The sequence below is a fragment of the Seriola dumerili genome, unplaced genomic scaffold, assembly GCF_002260705.1.
Source record: "Seriola dumerili isolate Sdu_G_001 unplaced genomic scaffold, Sdu_1.0 BDQW01000191.1, whole genome shotgun sequence".
Taxonomy (NCBI): domain Eukaryota; kingdom Metazoa; phylum Chordata; class Actinopteri; order Carangiformes; family Carangidae; genus Seriola; species Seriola dumerili.
The window spans coordinates 4,844,274-4,868,007 of NW_019174446.1; the positions used below are offsets into that span (position 1 = coordinate 4,844,274).

The 23,734-nt window shown below is 39.8% G+C and overlaps 1 long non-coding RNA gene across 2 annotated transcripts; it reads right to left on the reverse strand.

Annotated features, from left to right (window-relative positions):
- Window positions 1-3,217: 3,217 nt before the first annotated feature.
- Window positions 3,218-12,906, reverse strand: LOC111227656. 2 transcript variants are annotated; one of them, XR_002665351.1, is made up of 3 exons: window positions 12,772-12,906; window positions 8,383-8,498; window positions 3,218-4,058 (listed from the first exon to the last, which is right to left on the reverse strand). It is a non-coding gene; the product is annotated as an uncharacterized LOC111227656 (long non-coding RNA). The 2 variants fall into 2 exon arrangements; XR_002665352.1 differs by having other exon boundaries at window positions 12,768-12,906.
- Between the last annotated feature and the right edge of the window lie 10,828 nt (window positions 12,907-23,734).

Here is a 23,734-nt window from a genome sequence, read left to right on the forward strand (position 1 = left end):
AATCCAGCCCCCGACTTCAGCCCCTAGACAAGCCCACTCAACTCCTTACCCACAGGAGGCCACGCAGGGAGCAAAGAGACAGAGGGAGAAGGGGATTGAATGGGCACTGGGAAGACAGGATAGAAAAGGGATGAGGAGGGATGCTACAAAGCCAAGGTACAAGGGACTCAGGCATGATGGGTAGGACTTAAGAGATAAGAAGTGTGAGAATCAGAGAGGAGTTGGTGCTCGAGATGAACAGCAGTGTAATACCTGAGGGGAAGGGGAATTATTTTCTAAAGATCATCACGGATGTTTCATGAACTGATGTATATGACATATACATCCACTGCAATGTGCAGCATATCCAGCTTCTGAACCATAGTTTAACAAGAACAAGGCCGACTGCAATGCTTCTCGCACTGGGCTTCACAAACATGTACATTCGATTTGGAAACACTCCCTGCGACTCCCTGTTGGCGGCTCATTGATGTGTGGTACCTGCAACCCAATCACTTCCTCATCTGCCTTTTTACTGAGACACGCTGATAATCAGAAAAACAACATATTTATAAAACAACAAATTCTTCTCCTGTGTGTTTTCTGCAGATTTGTCTACAGTACCCACTACAGCATCAAAGAGCAATGGCAACCTGTCTATGTGCACAATAATTGTTGCAGACACACACCTGCAGAAGAAATAGCGCACAGGTTTCTGCAGGGAGTTTACAACTCTTTAGCTAGCAGCTCTGTTAGGGTTGCACTTGGGCACAGCATTACTTTGAGCTAAATAATAACATCAGCATATTGACATGCTCACAGTGACGCTGCTAACATGCAGGTATATTGTTTACAATATTAGTTTAGCATGTTAGCATGCTAACATTTGCTAATTAGTAGCAAAGTAATTTGAAGATGAGGTGAAAGGGAATGTCTTAAGTTCTGAAACTATTTGTTAACAAACTAAAGTATTGGACACTTGATGGCAGTGTAAGATGAAAAGTTAGGGGATCAAAAAAAGTATTACAGTTCATGCTAAAAGCAAACATGAATGTCTGAACCAAATTTCATGGCAATACAGCCCATTGTGAGACATTTCACGTAAAAACCACAAATATCAGCCTCGTGGCACTTGAGAGAATTTCAGAGGCTCACCAAAGTGAGAAAAATTCATCTTGTGGGGCCCTTGAATGTCTGTACCAGCTTTCATAGCGATCATTAGTTGTCATTAGTTGTAAAAGCCCAATACAAAATGTCAGCTGGCTGGTGGTGCATTAGAAAAAGTCAGGGGATCACCAGAATTAGTAGGATTCATCCTCTGGGAACCAATAATGTCTATGCAGCAGGCCATGACAACCCATGTGATGAGATATTTCAGTCTGAACCAAAGTCTGACCAACGAGCCAACAGAGCGACTTCACCGCACCATCTGAACTGATTAAGATCTGTGATTAGAACCCAAGTCTTTTATTTAACTAATTTGGATGTACTTTATAATGCAGAACTTCTAAAAGCCAATTTCAGAGTTGCACAGCAGTTCAGTCGTGTGTTGCATGATGGGACAGGAGACAGGTCACCAAGGAGACGAAAAGTCACTGGATCAGCAGACCATTCTCCGCCTGTAGCTGCACTCCTAGAATGAAGATGTAGCTAATGAAACGCTCACTAAAAGCTGTCTTTAAAACCTCTACATTTTAAAACATGGTCTCTCTGGAGTTACCTAAAGGTGTCAGGTCCAGCTGCTGCATGTTGGAGCTCGCGTCCAGACGCCAACCAAGGATCACAACCTTTTATTAGGAATTTCATTCCAAGTACTCCCGCTCTGTGCGTTTCTGTTTGTTTGTTTCCAGGCGTGTGTGTCTTTGAGCCATAGAAAAGCGATAAGAACAAACATTAACACAGATCATCCCAAGTAAACCCTCAGAGGTACAACTTGATGCAGTTAAAGGAGAAATAACCAATCACAACTTTGGCTTCACTGAAAACCTTAACATGATTTGCAGCTAAGTTAGAGCCCAGTGAGCATGTGTGTTATCCAATTTTCATTGTTCTTTGGGATTGAAGTGATGTTCCAAATCATCTTATAGGCACAGCTAATGTGGTTTCAATTGATCACAGGTTTGACAGAGAACCATTTTCTCATTGTCTGTCAGGTGCCTGAGGATAGCATTGAGCAAATGTATATATCGCCTCAAAAAATGAATATGTGAGCATGAATATATACATTGGGGTTTTTCTAAAGTGCACTCAGGTGATAACTCTGTTTCTCTCTGTTCACAGCAAGCCCCCCTCCTCTGCATGAGCCAAGTATATTCCATTAAAACCCCTCTTCACCATAAGCCCCAGTGGATAAAATAAAATACTGCACTTCTCCGTATTGACTGAGTAAAATGAAATAATCTATGATGCATGAACAAGCTCTAAATGAAATAATAATGTCCTTAGCAGTGAAAAACGGATTGGCGGTACAGTAATTGAGCAGATTTATTTCCACCCGTTGGAAAATGGGAGGAGAGGGAGGCAGCGGTTGTCTGCTGAAAACTGCCCTGCTATTTTATTTAATCTCATATTGGAGGAATTATTGGCTGGTAATCTATTGTTAAACATCATTTAGGGTGATGGATTGAGAGCGTCAAGCTTTTCCCCACGTAATCAATTCATATCTCATTAGCACGTATTATTTATGATTCTCATAATGTCCCTGCGGGGACAGGGCTGGGGGTGGGAGGGTTGGCCGGCCCCACTGGAGGCCTCAGCTGTTGCTAAAATGAAGTGTGACATACTGTAGCTTATGACCTAATAACTGCATATATAAAAATGATTTTGCTTGCACTATTGATTTGTTTCTGGCCATTCTATAAAAGAATAGAGGAGATGAAGGGTCACAGCACCCTGCTCCCCCTTTGGCGTTCAGAAAAAAAAGGATATTTAGAGGAAAAATTAACAGCAATGTGCTTCCATATATTACCAAAATAGAATCATGATATGTATGATCACACAGGGAATGAACTCGTTATTATAACTGATATGTAAATCTCTGCAGGTGAATACTTACAACAATCTAAAAAGGTCACATTTTGACAGAAATCAAAGTCAATTCTTTCTCACAAAAAAGTAAAGTGTGCAACTTTGCAGAGATAATAAAAAACAGCTTCATGAATACAACTGCTAATATTCTGCTTTTTATCTTACTGCCCACAGATCCCACGCAAAGACAATGAAACATAGTCCTCTGAGCCACAGAGCTCCGGTGTCCAAAAACTATTAAAACCACAACAGTACCACAACGATACCTGTAAACTGGGAGACATGTTCATTCATTATGGTGAATGTTGTCATCCGCAGTTTATTTTTGAGGCGATCATCACATACACACTCCTGCTGCTGTTCATACTCACAAGAGAATCACAGCTTGGTCTGGGGAAGTTTTGTTGACAATAACAAAAATATAGAATACGGCTATTGTTATCCTTTAAGACATGCTTGTATTTTTATATGTTTTATTTGACTTAAAGCCAGTGTATGTTGATAAAAAGCACAGATCAAAAAGAAAGATGGAGAGTGGGTTAATAGTGCTACAAAGCAAAAGAAATTCAAATATATCATCATGCAAACTCCACCACACTTGTACTGATACACTGGAAAGATTCCTGATAAGATACTGTGCTATTCAGCAAGAAATGGAGCATAAACATGTCTTGATTTCCTTTAAAAAAGAGATTATAGTCTTACAATGAGATCATCAGGTGAAGATCATCATGTAAAATGTGAAGTGAGAATTAAGGTGATTTCTTGAAAAATAAAAAAAGCAGAATGATTTTCCCTGACAGGCTTGAGAGGTCTTAGGTCTGAGATCTGTGATCAATATCCTGGACAGGGGCATGCTGAGCTGCAGGAGCTTTCCTACTGTTCACTGAGCCAGCACAGAAAAGGAAAAGTGTCATATTGTGATCTTTATCCAGTAATCGTCCTGACACACAGTCAAGTGATATATATGTCCGCTGGTTTGCTGCGGGGGCACCACGACTGTCCGCAGTGTGCAGAGCAGCTATAACATCTCTGTTGAGTCCTGGTAACACCTGGCAACAGAAAAAAAGCTCAGAGTCAGAAGAGAATGAAAAAAAAAAAAAAAAAAGCAATTATAGACAAGTTATGTTCAATTGGCCATTCTTGCAACAAAACAGTCTAAGAATGGACAGATACTGGTAATAAGTTTCTGGATCAGTCGATCTTTATTTTCAGCAACCACGCAAAACAAGCTGTTCAGCTAAGTAGATGCACCACCTGTTTGAAGAATAACACCGCCTGGTCTGGAGACGAGTTTAAACCAGCACACGTCAATTGACTGCTCTGAAATCTAGACCTGTACACAGGTGGTTGACACGATCACATCCTATTGCTTTGAAAATGTAGTTTGTCAAAATATTAATAACTGCACTTTAACTTTAAAAAATTTTAACTGCAATATTTGCATTGCAGTTGGATACAGCAGACCTGTGAGAAAATGTCTAAATAAATGATCTTTTTTCATCTGAGAGGTGCAGATGCGACGTTATCGTCCTTTCTGAGACCAGTTTGTGTTGTGTGTTTCTACTTTTCTTATTTTTGTCCATGCTCTGTGTGTACAGGTAGAGTACACAAGGATTCTACATTGGCTGTGAGCTTATCATTGTATATCATAATGTCATTCACATTAATTAATAGACAGCTGTGAATGTACAGAATACTGTTCTGCTGTGATGGAAAAGTACAACTACTGTGTGCAAATGAGTGACCAGTGGCTTTGTTCCAGTACTGTATTATGTGCTGCAGTGACTGAGTGAGATGTGGCTGCTAAATCACAAATCTGCATAGACCTTGAGATAGTCATCACAGAACCTCATGCACATCTTAACATTTATCTTGTGTCTGGGCTGCTTGAACATATACCAGCATGCACTGGGCAGAAGGCTGGGAAACACTCAAATTCACAGTCATACATGGACAGGTCAGAGTCTCCGGACAAATACGACGTCTGAAATGCCAAGAGGGAAATATACTAAAATCTTCTTCTCGTCAGCCAGTATGCCACTACCTCACCTTTACAAGACTCCACTACTACCTCCCTGTTAGTTCTGGCTTTTGACTTTTGCTCAGAGTGAACTGCACACAGAGACCACTGGGAAATGATTCATTGTCAGTGCATCCTATGAGGGCATCGACTAATCAGTATTGTAGGTGATTTGTAATTGTAATTTGTTGTAGTAATTTGCTCTGTGGTAGCTGAGGATATCGTGATCACACAGTTTCAGTCATTCCTAACTTGCTATGTAACCACTAACTTCAGTTTTATTTGGAGAAATAAGAGTAATTTACCCACTGGTAGCTGGTCCAAAACAAAATGTCAGGTGTTTTTATGAAACATGGGGATCAAAGAAAGTGGAAAAAATGAGAGGGGAGGACTGGGAAACATATGAAACCAGTACGTTTTGGATTGAAGTGCTTTGCAAGCTCAGCATACAGATCTGGGTGTAGTCGTTATCACTGCAGATGAAGATAAAAAAAATTTGTGGATAAAGATAAAAAAAACAAAACAAAAAAAACACTGCGAGGCATTTTCTACCTCCTGGTCCAATCACAGCCATCAGGGTTAGTACTCAAGTCAAGGTGGCCATAGCAATGTCTTTTCAAAATAATGTGAAGGGGAAACTGTTGTTGGCTGTGGAGCATGTGCACATGACAGCTGAGTGTTCTGAAAATAAACAAATCCCTGCCAAAAAAACCTGCCTGTCAAAAGACTTTCTGAGATAAATGCAACACATTCCAGAGATAAATGCAACAAACACAATTTGGTAATTGTCACATCCAAATTAAAACCTGAATGCACAGGCTTGACTTAAGCTCCACTTTAGAGGAGCGTAATGAACCTATTAACACCAATATTTTTTTTTTTTTATCTGCGCACAGCTCTCCAGGGTGATCAGAGAGGTTAGTTAAGTCTATGTATACTGCTGCCAGACATAAACAATGTGCTCACACAACCTTAGCTGATTTTGGCTGACTCTCTGAGGTTTCTGTCAAGTATGAGTGAGTATTTAAAGAGTTCAACACAAGGATCTTTCCTGTTGAAATAGGCGGAGTGAGTCTAATCCATTGCTTTAAATCATTTTATGCTTTGGATATTTAGTACACATGTTGGATTGAGAAGCGTCACCTTCACTTGTGTAGTACCAGAGCAGTGCAGCCCACTCTGAAGCCACTCAGAGTCATCTCAGCTTCAGAATCACAGCAACTAAGAAGACATATTACTGGTGCCAAAAGTCACCCCCCCACTCCCCCATTCAGGAATGAATGCAACAGTTTCTTTTTACTACTCTTGGGTTAGATTTGTTCTGTATAATGTTTGGTGTTAAAGGAGCTATTTGTACATTTTGCTACTGCTACATAGCCAGTGTTAGCATTGACAGCTGTTTAATTACCAGTCTTGAGAAAGCTTCAGCCATCATTGCATTTATGATACAATAGGTTACAATGCACCCTCTCACCTACTACTACTTCTGCAGGGCAGACTGAATGCTGCAGTGACTCAGTATTGGAAAGTGACGAGACAGTGCTGACCTCGCAACATTTCTTCTAGACTTGTGAGTAAACAGGTGTTAATCCTAACATTGGCTATGTAGAAATCTAAAAGCTGATTTAAAGAATTTAATCAGTCTTCTTTGCAGTTTTCATGAATTTATTCTGTTATCAAAGCATTCATGGCCTTAAGAGTTTCAAAGCCATGGAAGCATAACAAGACCTGGGGCTAGCTGGTTACCATGCTAACTTCAGTACAAGAAAAGAAGTGACAGGACAAGACAAAACAAGAGTTAACATTTCCACTGCTGGAGACAACTCTAGGTGACTAAAGGAATGAAGTTTGATGCTGAACTCGCTGGCTCCACCGGCTCATCTCACAGAAATGCAAACATACTGTACAGGAAACAGGAGCTGAAAGGGCAAAAGAGCAGCTGGTGTACTCAACGGGGCATTTGTTCAGCCCAGCCTATATTTCCAGTTATACTGTATATATGTACCTAATATGAGACAAATGTTGCTTTATGATTGACAGTTTGCATGTGGGATTGCTAGCAGAAATGTAGCTTACTTTTGGTGTTCTATTGACTGCACAATATAATGGGTAAATTGGTACATTCAGAATTTGGACAGTAAATATTGTGCACTATATAGTAAACAGCGAGGGATTTTGGACAAGGTGTCCACAGGTGACACACTAAACCAGGATCATCACCATCCTTCAGCGGTATCTCTCATCATGTGTGGCTCCATGTCAGCGAGACTCCACCCTAAGCAACAATCATGAATCCATACTGGGCTGCTGCTCTAAAACTGAATCCGTTCTCAAACAACCTTTTTGTGAAGAGTGGGAAAAGCAGCCACTTGGACATAGAGATAAAAAGTCTAAGATTATGATAACTTATGGTTTACTGTTGCAAAGTTTAGTTTTTATATTTGGTGTGAGAATCATTTGGGCTGCATTTTGAACATTATAGAGCCCTATGCTTTCCCCGTGTGCCTGACTGAGGATGGATCTGTAAGGTAGGTGTTGATATCACCTTCTCTTATACAAACCTGACATCTACTGGGCAACTACAGTACACATGGATTAACAATCAGAAAGTATCAAAGGTAAGTTAAACCATTAACAATACTACACAGTCAATACAACACTGTTTGATTATTTATAAAAACCCTTGAATATACAGTAGGTAGTGTCTCAGTTTAAGCTACATATATTGAAAATTCACTTCACCTAAGACAATTGTCTAAACTGTTGTAAAGAGCTCCACAAGTTTACTTATGGTCAATGTTTTGTTGAAGCCTCCAAATTCTTTTTTTTTGTACTAACACACTGAACATGTTGTCCATAGAAAACTGTCACAATGAACAAGTCTTTTCTGCTTTTCCCATGCTCCAGCATTTGAGAGGCATCTGCTAAGTTATTCATAAAGCCCCATTACTCCTTATGCATTTTTAATTGGCCAGACATAGCCTTTATGTCATGATATGGAGGCTTGTAATGAATATTTACTGTCCAATTATTAATGGCACTGACGATTAATAATAACCTGAAAGGATAGCACATTAAATTCCACCACACTATTCAGTCTCAGAGGGCTCATATTATAAATTGATTACTTACATTTAATTATCATTATGTTGAGCTTGTTCTTTATGCTTTCACCTCCATTTAAGAAATGTCTTTTTTTTATCTGTTATCATTTAAACTGTAGGGAAATCACTTTGGTCTGCATATGCTCTGAAAAGATTGAGTGACTTTGCGTCTGGTCTCATTCCATTTGTCCCTCATTGGTTGCTGAGTAGAATATTATTGATTTTTTTTTCCTGGCCATATGTCCTTACCTTGAATGTCAGAGATGTTCATCACCTTTTTTTCCCCATATTTGCTCAGCCTCGTGCCGTCCCATCACTTACGCGGACTTCCAGTGGATTTAAAAAATGCACCTTCAGCAACTTGCCTGCAAGCAAGAAGAGGCTGCCATGAATTTGCAAATTTCAAATTTTAAGTATCAAAGCTGCCTGCTAGGTTCATTATTAATTCACTTCCTATCCTGCAGTATGAAGCAAATTTTGGTGTATTTCAGCTCCAAAAAAATGTGGGTTTCTATGTATCATTTACTGACTGTAACCTACAGTGCAGACACAAACACAATACACACACACACACATGCACGCACAGTTTCATCCTGCAAAGGCTGTCCTGTCTACTGTCTACTTCTAGCATTTCTTTAATCACATTTACAGCTGAAATAACCTGACTGGTGTGGTGACATCAGACAAGTGATACGATGGTGTGACCGGACAGGAGTGGAAACGTCTGCCACCGTGTTGTGAGGACAGCGAAACACACGCTCAAACACATTCACTTCCAAAAAAAAAAAAAAAAAAAGTTGATGTTGCACTAGATGCATTGTATGAATGGGAAAAGCTTTTACTGAAGAGGTATCAGCACGTATGAAATTCAGCTCCCCTTAATTGAAGAAAGGGATTGATATCAATCCCTTTATTTCATGGAAACCATTTTTGACTGAGCTTTGGCGATTGAATTTCTAGATGGATGTCCTCTATTCTACAAGACACCTGTCTCTTATCTCCCTCTTATCTGTGAGGATCGAAGCATGCAGACTCTTGAATTACCTATCCATACAATGTCATCTGTTTGTCCCCCAAGTTGGTGTAACCTGACCTTGAAATCAGAGCCACCTAAAATAAATAAATGAAACCCTAATCAAAAATGCTACTCTCCTTTGGATGGGTGTCAAAGAGGAAGGATGATCCGTCCTGATTTGATTTTGTTTCCAAACCACATGATGCATTCGGACAATTAAAATTTCAGCAAGTCATTCGCTGATAGCCCTGTGAGTGAGTGCCGCTGGGCCGGGTCCTGGTTTTGGATTTCTTGCGGTTCTGCCGACACTCTGAGGGCAGGTTATTTATTTTGGCCCGCTGCCATGTCTGAGAAAACCATGTTTCTCTGAGTGTGTGTCTGGAGTCACAGAGCAAGGTCACAAAGTGTTCAAAGAGCCAGCGAAGAGACCCAGAGAGCTCACTGTAACAGAGAACAGGCTGCTCTACACTGACTGCTTTGTTCACCACAGTGGTTCGACAATTATAAATTATTTCTGTCTTTGTCTTCTACAGTACACACTACTCATCAAACCACTCATTCCTGAACATCTATGGTAAGTGCAAATACATGAGTCTTTTGCACTAGTGTAGGTGTAATTTATTGCTAGAAGAATAGGATAGAATAAGGCTGGTTTTATGTTTTATTTAGGACTATAACTGGCATTATCATTTCATGTTTCTTTACACTTAACCAACAACAACAGACACAGTTTGTGTCTGTTCTTTTCTTTTGTTCTGTTTTTGAGTTTCTACCAAATGGTAAACAATGTCAGTTTACAGCAAAAGTACACGTTTAACAATCTGCATTTTTCTTCATTAAAGTTGAATAAAAGACAATTTTATCACGTGTCAAAGCTGAGAATTAAAATGTTTTACTCACAAATATGAAACATGTATTAAGGATTAATAAATGAAACAAAAAATGTATTATTTTTATATGACCATCATTTATTATGCAAGATTGTTTTTGCAAAACTAGTTCAGACTTGTTCATGTGTTTAGGTTTACAACAGCTCAACAGTTTTTTGGGTGATTGATCCTTTACTTGGGGTTTCCGACAAACCATTGCTGACTTGAATTTAAACACAACAAGAACACTGGGTATTGTCCATAGATTTGAATCTGGACACGGCCCAATGTCCACACCTATCTAAATTTGACTTTCCAGTTGTTCAGAGAATGTGTCGAACAATTGTGTTACAATCATATTTCTGTGTTTTGTCTTGTTTTATTCATGTTTCTTTGTTTGTTTTTACATTTACCGTACATCTCTGTGTATTGTTGGATTAAAAATGAATTGTTGGAAAGGGGAGTGGGGCTCCGTTCTCTTGAAAATGAGAAATATAAAGAAAAAAAATTGAACAAGTTAAACATTTGGAGAATTAATCTTACTATATGACTGATTTTGAATTCTCGCTCCTTCACAATGACCTGCACCACATGTAGTTATGTCGTCTTTTATCCTGAATAAACATATAAGCTGTATTTACATGTCATTAATTACACCACCAACTTATAGTACATGGAAACCCACTGGCAGTGGATCATAATTTGACAATGAGATCTGTGATTCCTTGTAATGCATCCCATTATATGCATGCATTCTTCATAAGTGCTAACATGTTTTGTTTAATTTCATGGTGAGAGTGATGTATTTATGCGGCGAAACCACTGAGTAAATGTTTGTTAGATTACAACTCTTTCCCATTAAAAAGTAATTTAACCGTGTGGCATTAAGGCAGGAAGTTTTCCCTCATAACTGAACAAAAGCAGACACATGTGCGTGTGCTGACGTGTGTGTTCCCGTGTCCCAGTGTGTGTAAATGCATATGCTCAAAGAGGCTTGTGTGCAGCCACTTGTGGAATGTTTCGCAGCCAGTGTGGCATGGCGCTGTGGAGATAAAAGAAAATGAAACTGAATGTGATTAAGATGAAGTCATCAAGAATAATCTGTTGCTGCAAAGCAACACTGCAGGGACTTCTGATAGGGGATACTGCTGTGTTGGGCAATGGACGAGCAGATATGGGTGTGCAGCAGCCCGTGACACCCTTTTACCCAGAGGGGTCCATCCACAGAGGAGTCCGCTGAGAGTGACAGCAATGATGATGTCATCAAAATGGGCCCTGGCATGATGGGCTTGAGAACGATGCCCGGCTAGGGGGGAATTGTCGATTTAGTAAGCAGTGAAGCATAGCAACTCCACTACAGGCAGTGTATAATTCCCAGCGATGCAGGGAAAGGACATTTCTTTCAAAAAAAGAAAAAAGTGTATGGCTTCACCATAAATAATGAAACACAAATGGTGTTCTATACCTCCTGGCTGGCTACACAGGGCAATTTTTTTGTTTTTCTTATTACACTCCATTGGGTTTTTTCCTCATTGAATTTTAATCTTGGAGAAACAAAGACCACTCTTCACAAACAAGTCAACAGGAAATAACTAAATGAGCACTCCTCAAGGATTAAAAACAGTCTGGGAACTTTCTTTATAGGTTTTGCATTATTGTCTGATTGTCTGAATGGAAGCTGTGTGTTTTTACAAAGGCTGTAAGAGAAACTATATTCCTCTGTGCTCATTTCCCCAGTGCATTTTTCTTTCGCCAGGTAAAAGAGAATGGAAATTACACAATTCATCAAGACATTTTTTTTCCTTGGTAGTAAAAATACTAAAAACAGTCAGGCCAAATAAGTTTGTGTGATATTCAGTCAAAGAGCCACAGTTCAGTGAAGGCCTATTTTCTCCATATATAAAACACACACACAGACATAAACACACACACACAGGTACACAAATGATTGAATAGATTTACAGGCAGACAACTACACAAACAAACATAAATGCCAGTAAAGTTTTTTTCTGTTTTAAATCTCTATAACTCTATACGACATCACCCCTAACAACAATAATTGCTCCAAATGCAGTGCACTGTACACATGATGTGAATTTCTCAGTAAGGTCTTGATGGTGTTAAAGCTGTACTTCATACTAATGTTCAAGCGTAGACTGTGTTTCTGAAGTCACAATTCTGCCATCAAGTGGGCGACTCAAAACATTACAGCTGTTCTGAATTCATTTCCAGACAGTTATGACTGCGGTGTGTAGGCAAGGGCTTACACCATAGGCTTTCTGCATTTATGAGAGATACATACAGCCTTTATGTAAAGATATAATACCCCTATAATCATAATGCCCACATTATTAAAACCATGTATGACTGAGTGCTTATAGACCTCCATGTATACCAGTGCAACCCTCAGACAAATATCTACAAGCCTAGGCCTCACCCGCAACCCTGCCTCTCCTCCTCTACCTGGCAGCATTACTCGGGCTTGAGCGACTCAGTGACTGTCTATCACTCAGGGCTCACGTTCATTGTGTTCGTTCAGTGAATGAATCACTGAAAGGAGCTGAGACAGTCTCAGACTCAGACAGCTGTTTTTTCATAATGCGGGTTTCACCACGCATTGTAAGCTATGAATCACACTCATATTGTTTCTTGTCTCTGTACGCTACTTGTGAGGTGTTGTGTTGTGTTGTATGTGTGTTGCCGCTGTGGCAAAGTAATTTCCGACTGGGATCAATAAAGTACCTACTTACCTACCTTGTCTGTAAGCTATCTGCCTGGTCCTACAGGTTACAGTTGAAGACTGCCTAGTGTTCTGAGAATATCCCATACTGTTTACATTTTCTGTTTATTACATACACGAGCGTATCCCTGCACGTTCGCTCGCAACTGACTGACAGCTCAACCGAACTGACTGAAAACAGATCGTTTCAGGAAGTGATTCAGTTCAGTTTGTTCACCCAAAAGATTTATTCTTTTGAATGAAACAACACTGAGGAATCAAGTGGAGATTCACAGAACTCCTTTTCACGATTTTGAAATATTGTGATTCCATACTGAAGTGAAAGCATCTGATCTCAGAACAGTGTTCTGTCCCATAAAGCCATCTCATATTGCCTGTTTGCATCCATCATGTAATTTACTGCCCTCTTGTGGCCACAGTAAGTTATTGTCTCTGGAAGCTGGGTTGACTTCCAGTCACTGCATCTATCATTTCTGTCATTTTCGTGAGCGTGACCGTGTCCCATTGACAGATGCTGAGGCTTGTCAAGCAGAGGGGGGAGCAGCATTTTTTGGATGTTTTCACATGTGCATTGAGGATAATCCTGGGATCTTTGACCGGTGACCAGCTATAGCCACTGAGTGCTTATCAAGCTGCCCTTGACTCAGATTCCACCGTTCTGAGTTCAGTTATGATACTGTACTCACTGTTCGCATCCGCAGATGTGTGTGGAAACTAAACTTGCACATTAGAAAATGCTGAGAAGTTAGACGTTAGCAGTACAGCTGTGAATGTAACAGTGCAACTTAAGGCTGTTTATCAGTAAATAAACATTACAACTCCTCAAGACCCAAACTCCTGCGTCTCCCCTGTGTGTGTGAGTGTCTCTCTATTCCGCCATCACCAGAGAGCAGGGTCAGCTGATACCAGGATAGGAGGCAGGCCTTCTCTGTACATCTGGACGTATTGCTCAAATCTCTCACTGCTGGACTGCCAGGACTGGAAGGTCTGGTGGATCGTCTGCTGCAGCTCACGTTCCTCTTCTGCAAACAGTTCCTCCAAGGCTGTCTTACGTTGCTTCAAGCGTGGGGTCTGAAATTAAATGGACCTTAAACTTATTTTTACAGGATGGCTTTTTATAGTAAATCTGTTGTTTAGTTTCCCTTTCGTCTTCCTCTTTCATCACTTTTATTTGACCTGTTTATTGTTATCACCAAATGGTTGAGTTTAATGGTTTAACTGTTGCTCTGAGAGCTTGAAAAGAAACTGACCATATAAAGTCCCATGCATGGAACCAGGGTAAAGGTATCACAATAGAAATGTGTCACAATCAAAAGGATTTTCAGTCAAATACCTCTGTTGCTGTCTGTGGTATTCAATGCTACTAGTGCTGGGCTCAGCCTGTCCCAGGTGGTATCCCCAGCCATTTTTAGTTTGAATCTCAGGTCCATCACTGTGGCCTCCTCCAGGAAGATCTGGACCTAGTCATCTGTGTTCAACAATCAAAGTGTGACTGAGTGTGAACTTGTTTTAGTGATGTATCTGGATTCTGTATTGTCACTGAAGTGTGTCATTGTCACTTAATAGTAACTATTTTGAAGATGACCTTATTACCTAATTGATTTTTAGATATTTTTTTCCTGGTACTTCACATTTGATATGTTTAGTATCCAGACCCAGGAAGGAGTGCTGCTGGTCTTCAGAAATCCAGTCAGTCAAGTAGGTGGGGAGAAACTGAAGGAAAGTAACTGTAGTAATTTTGATCCTATTTTATTTTTTTGTTTTGCTTAATTTTCTTGCCTCATCTAGCTGCACAGACTGCCGTTCCTGTTTAAAAAACACCCTTTTATTCATTTTTTGCAGTGAAAACAAAACATAGCCAACAAATAAAACAGAAAAACTGTGGGCACGAATATGTATCACTAAAAAACTGAATTTAAACCATTTATATTCGAATTCAAGATCAAAGCCTTAAAATCTTATTTTATAGAGCGAAACCCAAAAGTTCCCACTATAAGCAAGCCTTTGGTGACAGTGGAGAGCAAAAACTAATTCCCTTTTAACAGGTAGAAACCTCTGACAGAACCGGACTCAGGATGGTCGACCGGTTCAGCTGAGAGGAGAGAAGAACAGCAAAATAATCTGCTGAGACAGAAGATCCAGAGGTTCAACAATGGACACAAGGCAAAACTGGAGTAAAAAATCAAAATCTTCAATCTCTTTGCAACATTAAGACGTTACCACTGCATTGGTATGAGATTGTTACTTATAGTAAGTAGAAGCAGAGACATTGTATTGTTTCTTTTTGTCATTATTAGGTTATTATTGGTTTATATGTTGTTTCATTTAATGTCTTAATGGGTCGTGGTGGAAGGCAGACGTGAGTTTTGTTAGTAAACTCACAGATTCAAACACAGAATTCAAAAGTTCTATAGAAAATTACTCACTTCTCTAGTTATAACAAAGAGGGTAGATGGGTCCTGCCCCTGAAATGTGCGCCACACTGGAACCACACTGCACATTGCTTTTTGGCTTTATACCATCTTGCCATTTTTGCACCTATTTCCCCTTTTGTCGTTTTTGCCCGCGTGTTCTTTCTTTTGCCTCGTGCTCCAAGTTACTTTTCCTTTGCCCACACGCACAGCCTTTTACTATTACAAGCCAGTTCAATACCAACAGAAACAGAAAAGCAGAAGAGTCTTCTGGACAACAACAATCCCCTCTGCAGTTATCTGGCAAAAGTTTAGCATCAAATCGTGAAAGAGACACAGGCTACATCAGCAGCAGCGCGATAATTGGGAGGGTAAGGGTTGTTAGAGTTTCGGGGCGGTGGCCAGACTGATTGATGTGTTGGCATTATGTAAAAGTAGGCTACCTCGCTGTGCCATATGGTCTGCCTAAACTGTGCACTCACAGCCCCAGTGTGCTCCCAGTGTGCGAGCTGCAACCAAGTCTATATTTGCAGTAGAGGGGTATATGAGTGGCCCACCCTCAAGTGGTACAACCTAGGCGTGCCTTGAATTGTAATAGGTCAGCTAATGACCCGATAACGGCTATGAGCTCTCCATGGGGTTATCAGAGACAGGTTGGGGATGTGTGTGTTCACATTGGTTTGGAGGCATGGAAGCAGCAAAAAAGAGAAAGGAGTACGGTGGTTCTGAGAAGGTTAGATTATAAATATTAGATTATTATCAATTCATTTTTAATTATTAAAAAGAAAAAAAAATACTGGAGGCGGATGCAGCGAAATGTTCCAAAATAACAGGTATATTCTGAGCATGCCGTAAAGACCCAGCAGGTGAAATGATAAGCAGGGGTGTTGTAGCTAGGCGCTAGCTCAGGTGACATTAAATTTGGCTATTATAGCTAGCTACTAGTTTTTGGGCATCCCTGTGCTTGTATTAGCTGGCTATTTAACTTCATGTGTTATTAACAGTTAATGCAAATAATTAAAATATAAAACGTTTCTAGCATTTGTATGTGTTGTTCCTGCTCTTCTTTTGCAGCCTCAGAACTGAGTCGGCCCAGTGATGCTGATGAGACGGGGCTAGGAGGAGCTGGCAGGGGAACACAGCTACAGGTGTGCACACTGGCACTGCACAATATGAGTGCAAAGGATAGTATGCAGTTTCAAGGGGCATACTGACAACATGATCTGCCCCAGAGCGCCCACAGAGAAGCTTACAGAGAAATCAACAGGGGTGCCAACTACACTTCGTCTCCAGGGAAACCACCCCAGAGTCTGTCATGGAGAAGTTCCCGGGTTTCCAACACCAACTGCTGCGAGTTCCAACCAGGAAAATCTCCAGTCACTGTGCAACTCACAGTAGGAGAGATCTGAATATTCTGCTCAGTACTGGGCTGATGTTGAGATAAAATAATATTTTAACCATCAAATTTAATTCATAGACATCTCAGTATCATTTAGCCATAAAGTAAATAGCCAAATCATATTCTCTCCCACCACTCCCCAGTTCATTACACAGTTCATTTTATTCACTATTGATTAACCCCCGTTACCCCTCTTAGTTAGCAGTAATACATTTCTTTATTCAAACTCTGTCATTGTCCTGTTTAATGATTAATGCATTAATTATATCTGTATAAAATTAAAATTAAACCCACAAGTTCCTCTTCAGAGGTCTTGTCCTGTCAACCTGGATTTTTAATTTTTGATTTTTAAAGTGAGTGAGTTCATTGAATGTAATTATTGTATTTTGTGTATTACTTGCATTACTTACTTTTTTCATAAGGTGTTTAGAATACTCAAATTTTCCCATTCACATATCCATTTGGTGAGTGTGAAGTTAATTAGACTCCAAGAACAATATCTATAAAGACTGTTAGAAATATACTGAGTGGCTGGGCAAAGTTGAGTTTTAAGCCAGAAAAATCAAGGTCACTGGTGCTGAAGAAAGGCAAAGTTACAGACAGGTTCGGCCTCAGCAATGAAATAACACCAACCATAACTGTCTCTGAAAAGGCCAGTGAAGAGCCCGACGTATACAGCATCAGTCCAGGCAACCTGTCAGGAGCTGGAAAGATGGTTGAGAGGTTAGATGAGATTATATTTTGTTTTGTTACTTAAATACCTATTTCTTTTTAAGCGTGTGTGTGTGTGTGAGTGTGTGTGTGTGTGTGTTCTTTTTTGTTAAATAGTTCTCTCCTGTGTGGCGTCCGATGGCTTACATCAGATGTGAGTATCTTTCTTCCTCACCTTCCTAGCAAAATAGAGATTGATGGCCTTGTCTTGAAGTATGGGCTTGAGGGGCTCATTAAAATGGAAACTTCCGTGTCCTAATTTTCCTCCCCAGCTCAGCAGTGGTGTACATTGGTATTCCTGTCACATCTGGCTAAATGAGAACACCCCCCATATGGCGTCATTTACCAACAGACTAAGGAATAGGAGTTCAACCTGCAGAGGTCACCAAAGCACAGTGTATATAATCTCCAGAGCATCTTCGTTCCAGCTCCCCACAAGAGATGGCCAAAATACACTCATGTGTATATGATGTTCTCCACACATGGAACACATGGATATTGCTGTATTTATCTTTCAAAGGAGATCAGGGTTAGGACTCTAATCAAATAGTTACCCATTTTATTTTGGGTGCATTTTTATTATCTGGCTTGTGCACAAAAATTTGGCTGTCAGTTTACAGTTTAATGAAATACTATTAGTACTGGATTCAAGAGGAAACACATCACTGTTGATTGTGGTTTGTCTAAGATTAAAAGGCAACCTGTACTAAAGCAATCTGCCCTTCATTTGAAGCAAATGTCATACACGATTGATGACAATTCTTTTTCTCAGTGGGACACAACAAAATTACCGAACTCCCTCCATCCATATATTTGATAGATTATTTGATAGATTCAGAGCACCTTAGATTAAATGTTTAAAGCGTACTGGCAGGTCACAAAAAGCAAAACGCCAAGAGATAAATATGAATTTCAGCATTTGATGATTTGAAATAAACTTAAAGCCAAATTTAACTACAATAAAAAGATAAAAAGCACCTATAGAATAAATCTTCACTGTACCTGTTAGCTCGACTTTTTATCTGACTCTGAACTAAAGAGCCATGAATGGAGGCTGTTGCTTTTATGCAGCAGAGAGGCACAGAAATGGACTGACAAAGAGACAGTCAACCCGATTAGACCCAATTTGACTCTGAACCAGATGTTGATCAGGTAACACTGTCCTGTCTCCATGACGACGAGCATCCACAAGAAAGGAGAAGGGAGTTCAAGTGAGATTGGCCTAATTCTACTTGATGGTTTTGATAGAGCAGAGATGTGTGGGAAGATGACACATCGACACAGCCAGTGTCAAATAGCTGTATTAAAGATGGGCTTAGAGAACTACAGAAAACTAAAAGATAATATTCCTCCAAGTCCAAATAATTTCTAATAGATTGTGTGAAATGATCAGGGTCAGAATTTGTCCTGTGCATGACCTTAAAGGTGCCCTGTGGAGTTTTTGACAAAAACTGCAATGCAGCAACGTTTTGATGAGCGGATTCCTATTTTGTTTAGTGCCTTGTGCTCCAGAACAAGATACAAGGACACACAAGAATAGGCATATACACAGATGAAAGGGAAATAATGCGCAATGGGTAACACTGTACCACAAAAAGGCAGGGAATAAAAATATGCCTGCTGATGTAACCTCTGATGTATACAATGCAGAACCCAAAATATCCAAAGAATCAGCATTGCAAATGAGAAAAATACGCATAGAACTTGTTTGTTGGGCCTCAAGGAGACACGAAATGGGTTTTGGGGAGAAACACCAAGACTTCATTGTATTGGTTGGCACTCACCGCTCTCACAGCGTTGTTTTTGAACACAGCAAGCAGCTGTTTTCAGTAAAAACAAAGCTCTAAAAACCTACTGTACACTACCTGCTCAGCACCAAATTACAGACACACGCTTAGAGACTAGCTGGCGAACTTGCATGTAGCAGGGAAAGAGCCACATATTTGAGAGTGACCAAGAACAGACCTAAAAGAGTGAACATTTGTTGATATGTCAAATTGTCTCCTGCCCCAGAGTGGCAGAGAAAAATCTGTTAAGGGATCACAATAGTTATTAGAATTCATCCTGGGGGCGACTTGAATGTCTGTTCCAAATTTCATGGCAATCCATCAAACAGTTGTTGAGATATTTCAGTCTGGATCAAAGTGGAGGATTGAGCAACAGATGAATAGACAGACATCGCTGTCCCTAGAGCCACGCTGCCCGTGTGCTGGACACACAACAGTGAAAATGCACATCTCAGCACAGCGGAGGGTGGGTGGACTATTCATTTTGAATTCTGCGGGTTGCATCCCATTATCACCAAAATTTGACATTAAATCCTGTTTTGCAGAAGGTTCGCACAGCTGCATCTCTCCTCCCAGTGTTGGGTGACCTCGTTTAGTCTGAATCGCTAAAATGAATAAATTTTTCCACCACATCTTTCTCTCTTCAAAGCCGAGTAGCTGATGCTACACCATTTAAACGCAGGGTGACTTTGACCTACAAGAATCTACACATTATACATCAAATCAACGGCTCATTGATTCTAAGAAACATTCACAGAGAAAATAGGGATGTGCTTCACTTTGAAGCTATAATTCCCAAGACTGCACTCTGAAAGAAAAGTCGTTTCAAACAGTCATCAAAAAGTTCTTGTGTAATTAGCTCAAATTCACATGTGAAGAAAGAGTTTGATTTAATTAGAGACACTGAAGTATGATTTTTTGTTTACATCTTGGATAAAGCCTGGAGCCTGTGACTCATTCCTCTAATTGCTCGTGATTGCGGCATCACATTCAATAAAAGTCTTGAGGCAGAGGTGTTGATCAGTGACAGAAAATAACTAACACAGACATGATGAATCTATGGCTAATTTCCCTTAATTCAGCTCGTCAGTCAGTCATGTATTAAACTGAATGGTAAATCCAAACATGGCAGCCCAGTCATTGCATCTGGAGCTTCTCACCAAACTCATATAGCAAAAAAAAGTTCCTCATGGAGAGCCTTCATGGATGATCATTGTAACATATGTTTTAGTGTCTTTATCTGGCTTTGTTTGCCCAACTGCCCCGATAACTCAATTCACTGGCCATTTTATTAGGTACACCTTTCTAATACGGGGTGAACCGCCCTTGTCTCCCACAGAGCTGCCTAAATCCTCCATGGTCTGGATTCAGCCCTGCCCAACTGGTATTAAGGGGCCTCTGCCAGCAGCAGCTTGACACAAGGCAGGCTGGATCCATGTTGTTTATGCCAAATTCTGTTTCTCCACTCATGTACAGTCCAGTGTGGGTGAGCTTGTGCCCACTGGAGCCTCAGTTTCCTGTTCTTGGGATGACAGGAGTGGAACCCGCTGTGGTTTTCTGCTGCTCAAGGTTCCACGTGCCGTGCATTCAGAGATGCTGTTCAGCACTGCACTTTTGCTTATTTGATTTTCTGTCGCCTCCCTGTCAGTCTGACCTTTCTCCTTAACAAGACATTTGTGCCCACAGAACTTTCACTCATTTGGTTTTTTTTTTTTGTTTTTCATTGTGAGTAAACTCTAGAGACTGTTGCACATGAAGGTTGTCATAGGCCATTCATGAATTCATTCATTCTGTTTGCCTTTGCCATATCACTAACTCTTGTGTCATTTCAGACCCTGTCACTCCCTCCTGCCCTGCAGTAATCCCAGCTTTTAGACCTTTCAGCCACCTGACTAACTAATTTGGTAGTTCAGTGTGGTTGACAGAAGGGTGTCACAGTGTTATGTGAAGTTCTTTTACTGCAGTCTTTTTACTGCCTAAATATATGGAGAGGAAGGTGCAAATGCTTAATGAGAGCTGCATAATCAGATCATGCTGCAGACTGCAGGGACATCCTTCTGGGTAAAAAGCATGAAAGAAACTCTGCATGGGAATTTAGAGAGCAATAAAAGGGTTCCATGTGTAATAGAAATGAATACCCAAAAAAACATTTACGTTCTATAATATGAGCTTGATTGTTTAATATGATCGCATCATCTGTCCCCATAAAATCCAAATGAGGCATCTTATGAAAATGTTTGAACAATATTTTCAATGCAAAGTATTGGCCATGTTGGACAATGAACCATGGAAAACACAGCTGTTCATATGAGCATTACAGATGATAAGTACTTTTACTTTACTTGAGTATTTCTATTTAATCCTACTATATACTTCTACTCCACTACACTTCAACTTCAAAATTGTTTGGCTTCTAATTGTCCATGAGTTGTTAACAGCTCCACCAATGAGTGATTTTTCTCTCAAAACTTTTCGCATATGGTTTCATTTCAATAAATGTTCAAATGATCCAATACCTCACCAAAAATCAAAGATTAGAGAAAAAGTCCAAAATTGAATTTTTCTGGTGTCCCTGTAAATAAAACTGTATATAAAGTAGTTGAAGCTAGCTCCACCTGCAGCAGCTACAACAGTAACACGCTGCTCACAAACTGATGCTTCAGTATTAATCTAATCTAATGATACATATGTAATCATACGTCAGTCAGAGGGACCAAACCACTAGTTTTACTTTAATGTGATGCATGCAGTACTTTTATTTGTAATGGAGCATTTTAACATTACAGTTTCGTTACTTTTATTCAACTAAAGGATCTGAATACATTTCCCACCATTGCCAGTCAGCCACTTGAGTCATCACTGTGCCAGTGTCAGCTATGAGCTTTCTATCAGCCAGTCCAGAGAGCAGAGAGGAATTACTCTCCATGATGTTCCATGTGGACAGGAGAATTAAAGCTGATGAAATTTCCCTCCTATTCCAAATGAATATTTGTCCCCCTGTAATAGCTCATTAGTAAATCCTAGTTGAGTGTACTGATTCGCAGCCTTACCATCGCTAGAATTAGACCATCCTTTCTGCTTGATTAGAAATGAAAAAATAAGTTGCAGTTGCATTTGAAATTTTGTATTATTAACATGAATATCTATGACGATTTCCTCCTAAAATAGGAGCCTGTAGAGTCCCAGGTTTTGTCTATTCTTATATTCTCACATTGCTGGTAACATTTTACACCATGTCCCCCTATTCAGCATTCGTAAGCAGAACATAAACCTTTACAAATGGTTTAGAAGCCACTATAATGTAGCTGAAGCAGATATAAGTGACTATTCATGTATATCTCTACAACTGTAACTCCTCCTGTTGGCACTCAAGTAAAATGTGTTTTAGTAGGAGAGGTTATAATTGTCAACAAATATTTTACATTAATCAAAACTTAAAATGTCCTCATACAGTAGCTGGTAAACCACTTATTACAGTTTTGTATACTGCTTATGAATGTTAAATATAATATACTAAATATAATACATAACATGCAAAATACACTATAACTAGACATAATAGTAATAACAATAATAATCTAGATTTGATGTGTTTTATCATTAACTGCCAAGGAGGTTATGTTTTCACCTGTGTCTGTTGGTTTGTTTGTTTGTCAGCAGGATTACACAAAAAGTACTTGACCAATTTGCACCAATCTTGGTTTAGAGATGGGGTATGGACCAGGGAAAAAGATCCAGATTTTCTCTCTGTAGTCTGGTGTATGATGTTTGACAATGGTCTTGGCAGACGTCTGTGCTCTGTGAGTGCCCTTCTCGTTTCCCCGAGGTCTGAGTCCCCAATTTTCTTGGCGTACCAGAGAAAGTTGGAACAAAGCTTCAGAGATAATGCTTCTGCTCCTATGATCTGGTATTGAAATAGCCCACACAAACATGAAGAACAGAATGTTGAGATAAAGGAAACTATGGCAACTCATCGTAAATCAACTAACTGACAGTGGAGGTCCGTATCCTTCACTATCTGGTTGGCATTGAGATTTTGAATGACGGATGAGATGAGATGATGACATGTGATGTTATTAATAGCTCTCTACAGTTTCCAAAAAAAAAAAAAACCCAGTCCTAGGTGCTTTCATCAGAATCAGAGGGTGAGCAGGGACGAGATCCTCTCACTCCCTCTCCACTCTCGCTTTCAAAGTCCATTTTGTTAGATTTCTGAACTAGTGGAGTGTGTCGACAGGAAATGAACTGTGGATTTCAACATCCCATAAGCCACATCTCACATCTGATAGCCTATTGGCGTTTTCAAATTGTAGAGAAAATCACTATGAGTAAAGAGTGTATGTGTAAGTTAATAGGATTGTCTCTTCCAACTTCATGTGTATGATTGTGGATAATAATGCAGCAAACTACAAATCTCTTAAGAAATTCCTCAGTTTATTAAGACATTCTTTGCTGATTGGAATAAATAAGTCATCTTTCCAAGTTCAAGTATCTTATATGAAAATCCAATAAATGTTTAGAATACCTGAAAGCTTTGGTAGGAACTCATTTTTTGGCATAGTAGAGCCACTATATATGGAATTTTTGAGTGATCGAAATTATTCTAATAGAAAATTGGTGCACTTTATCTGTCGTTTTCAGTGAAGTCATCTCATTGTCCCCAGGTTGA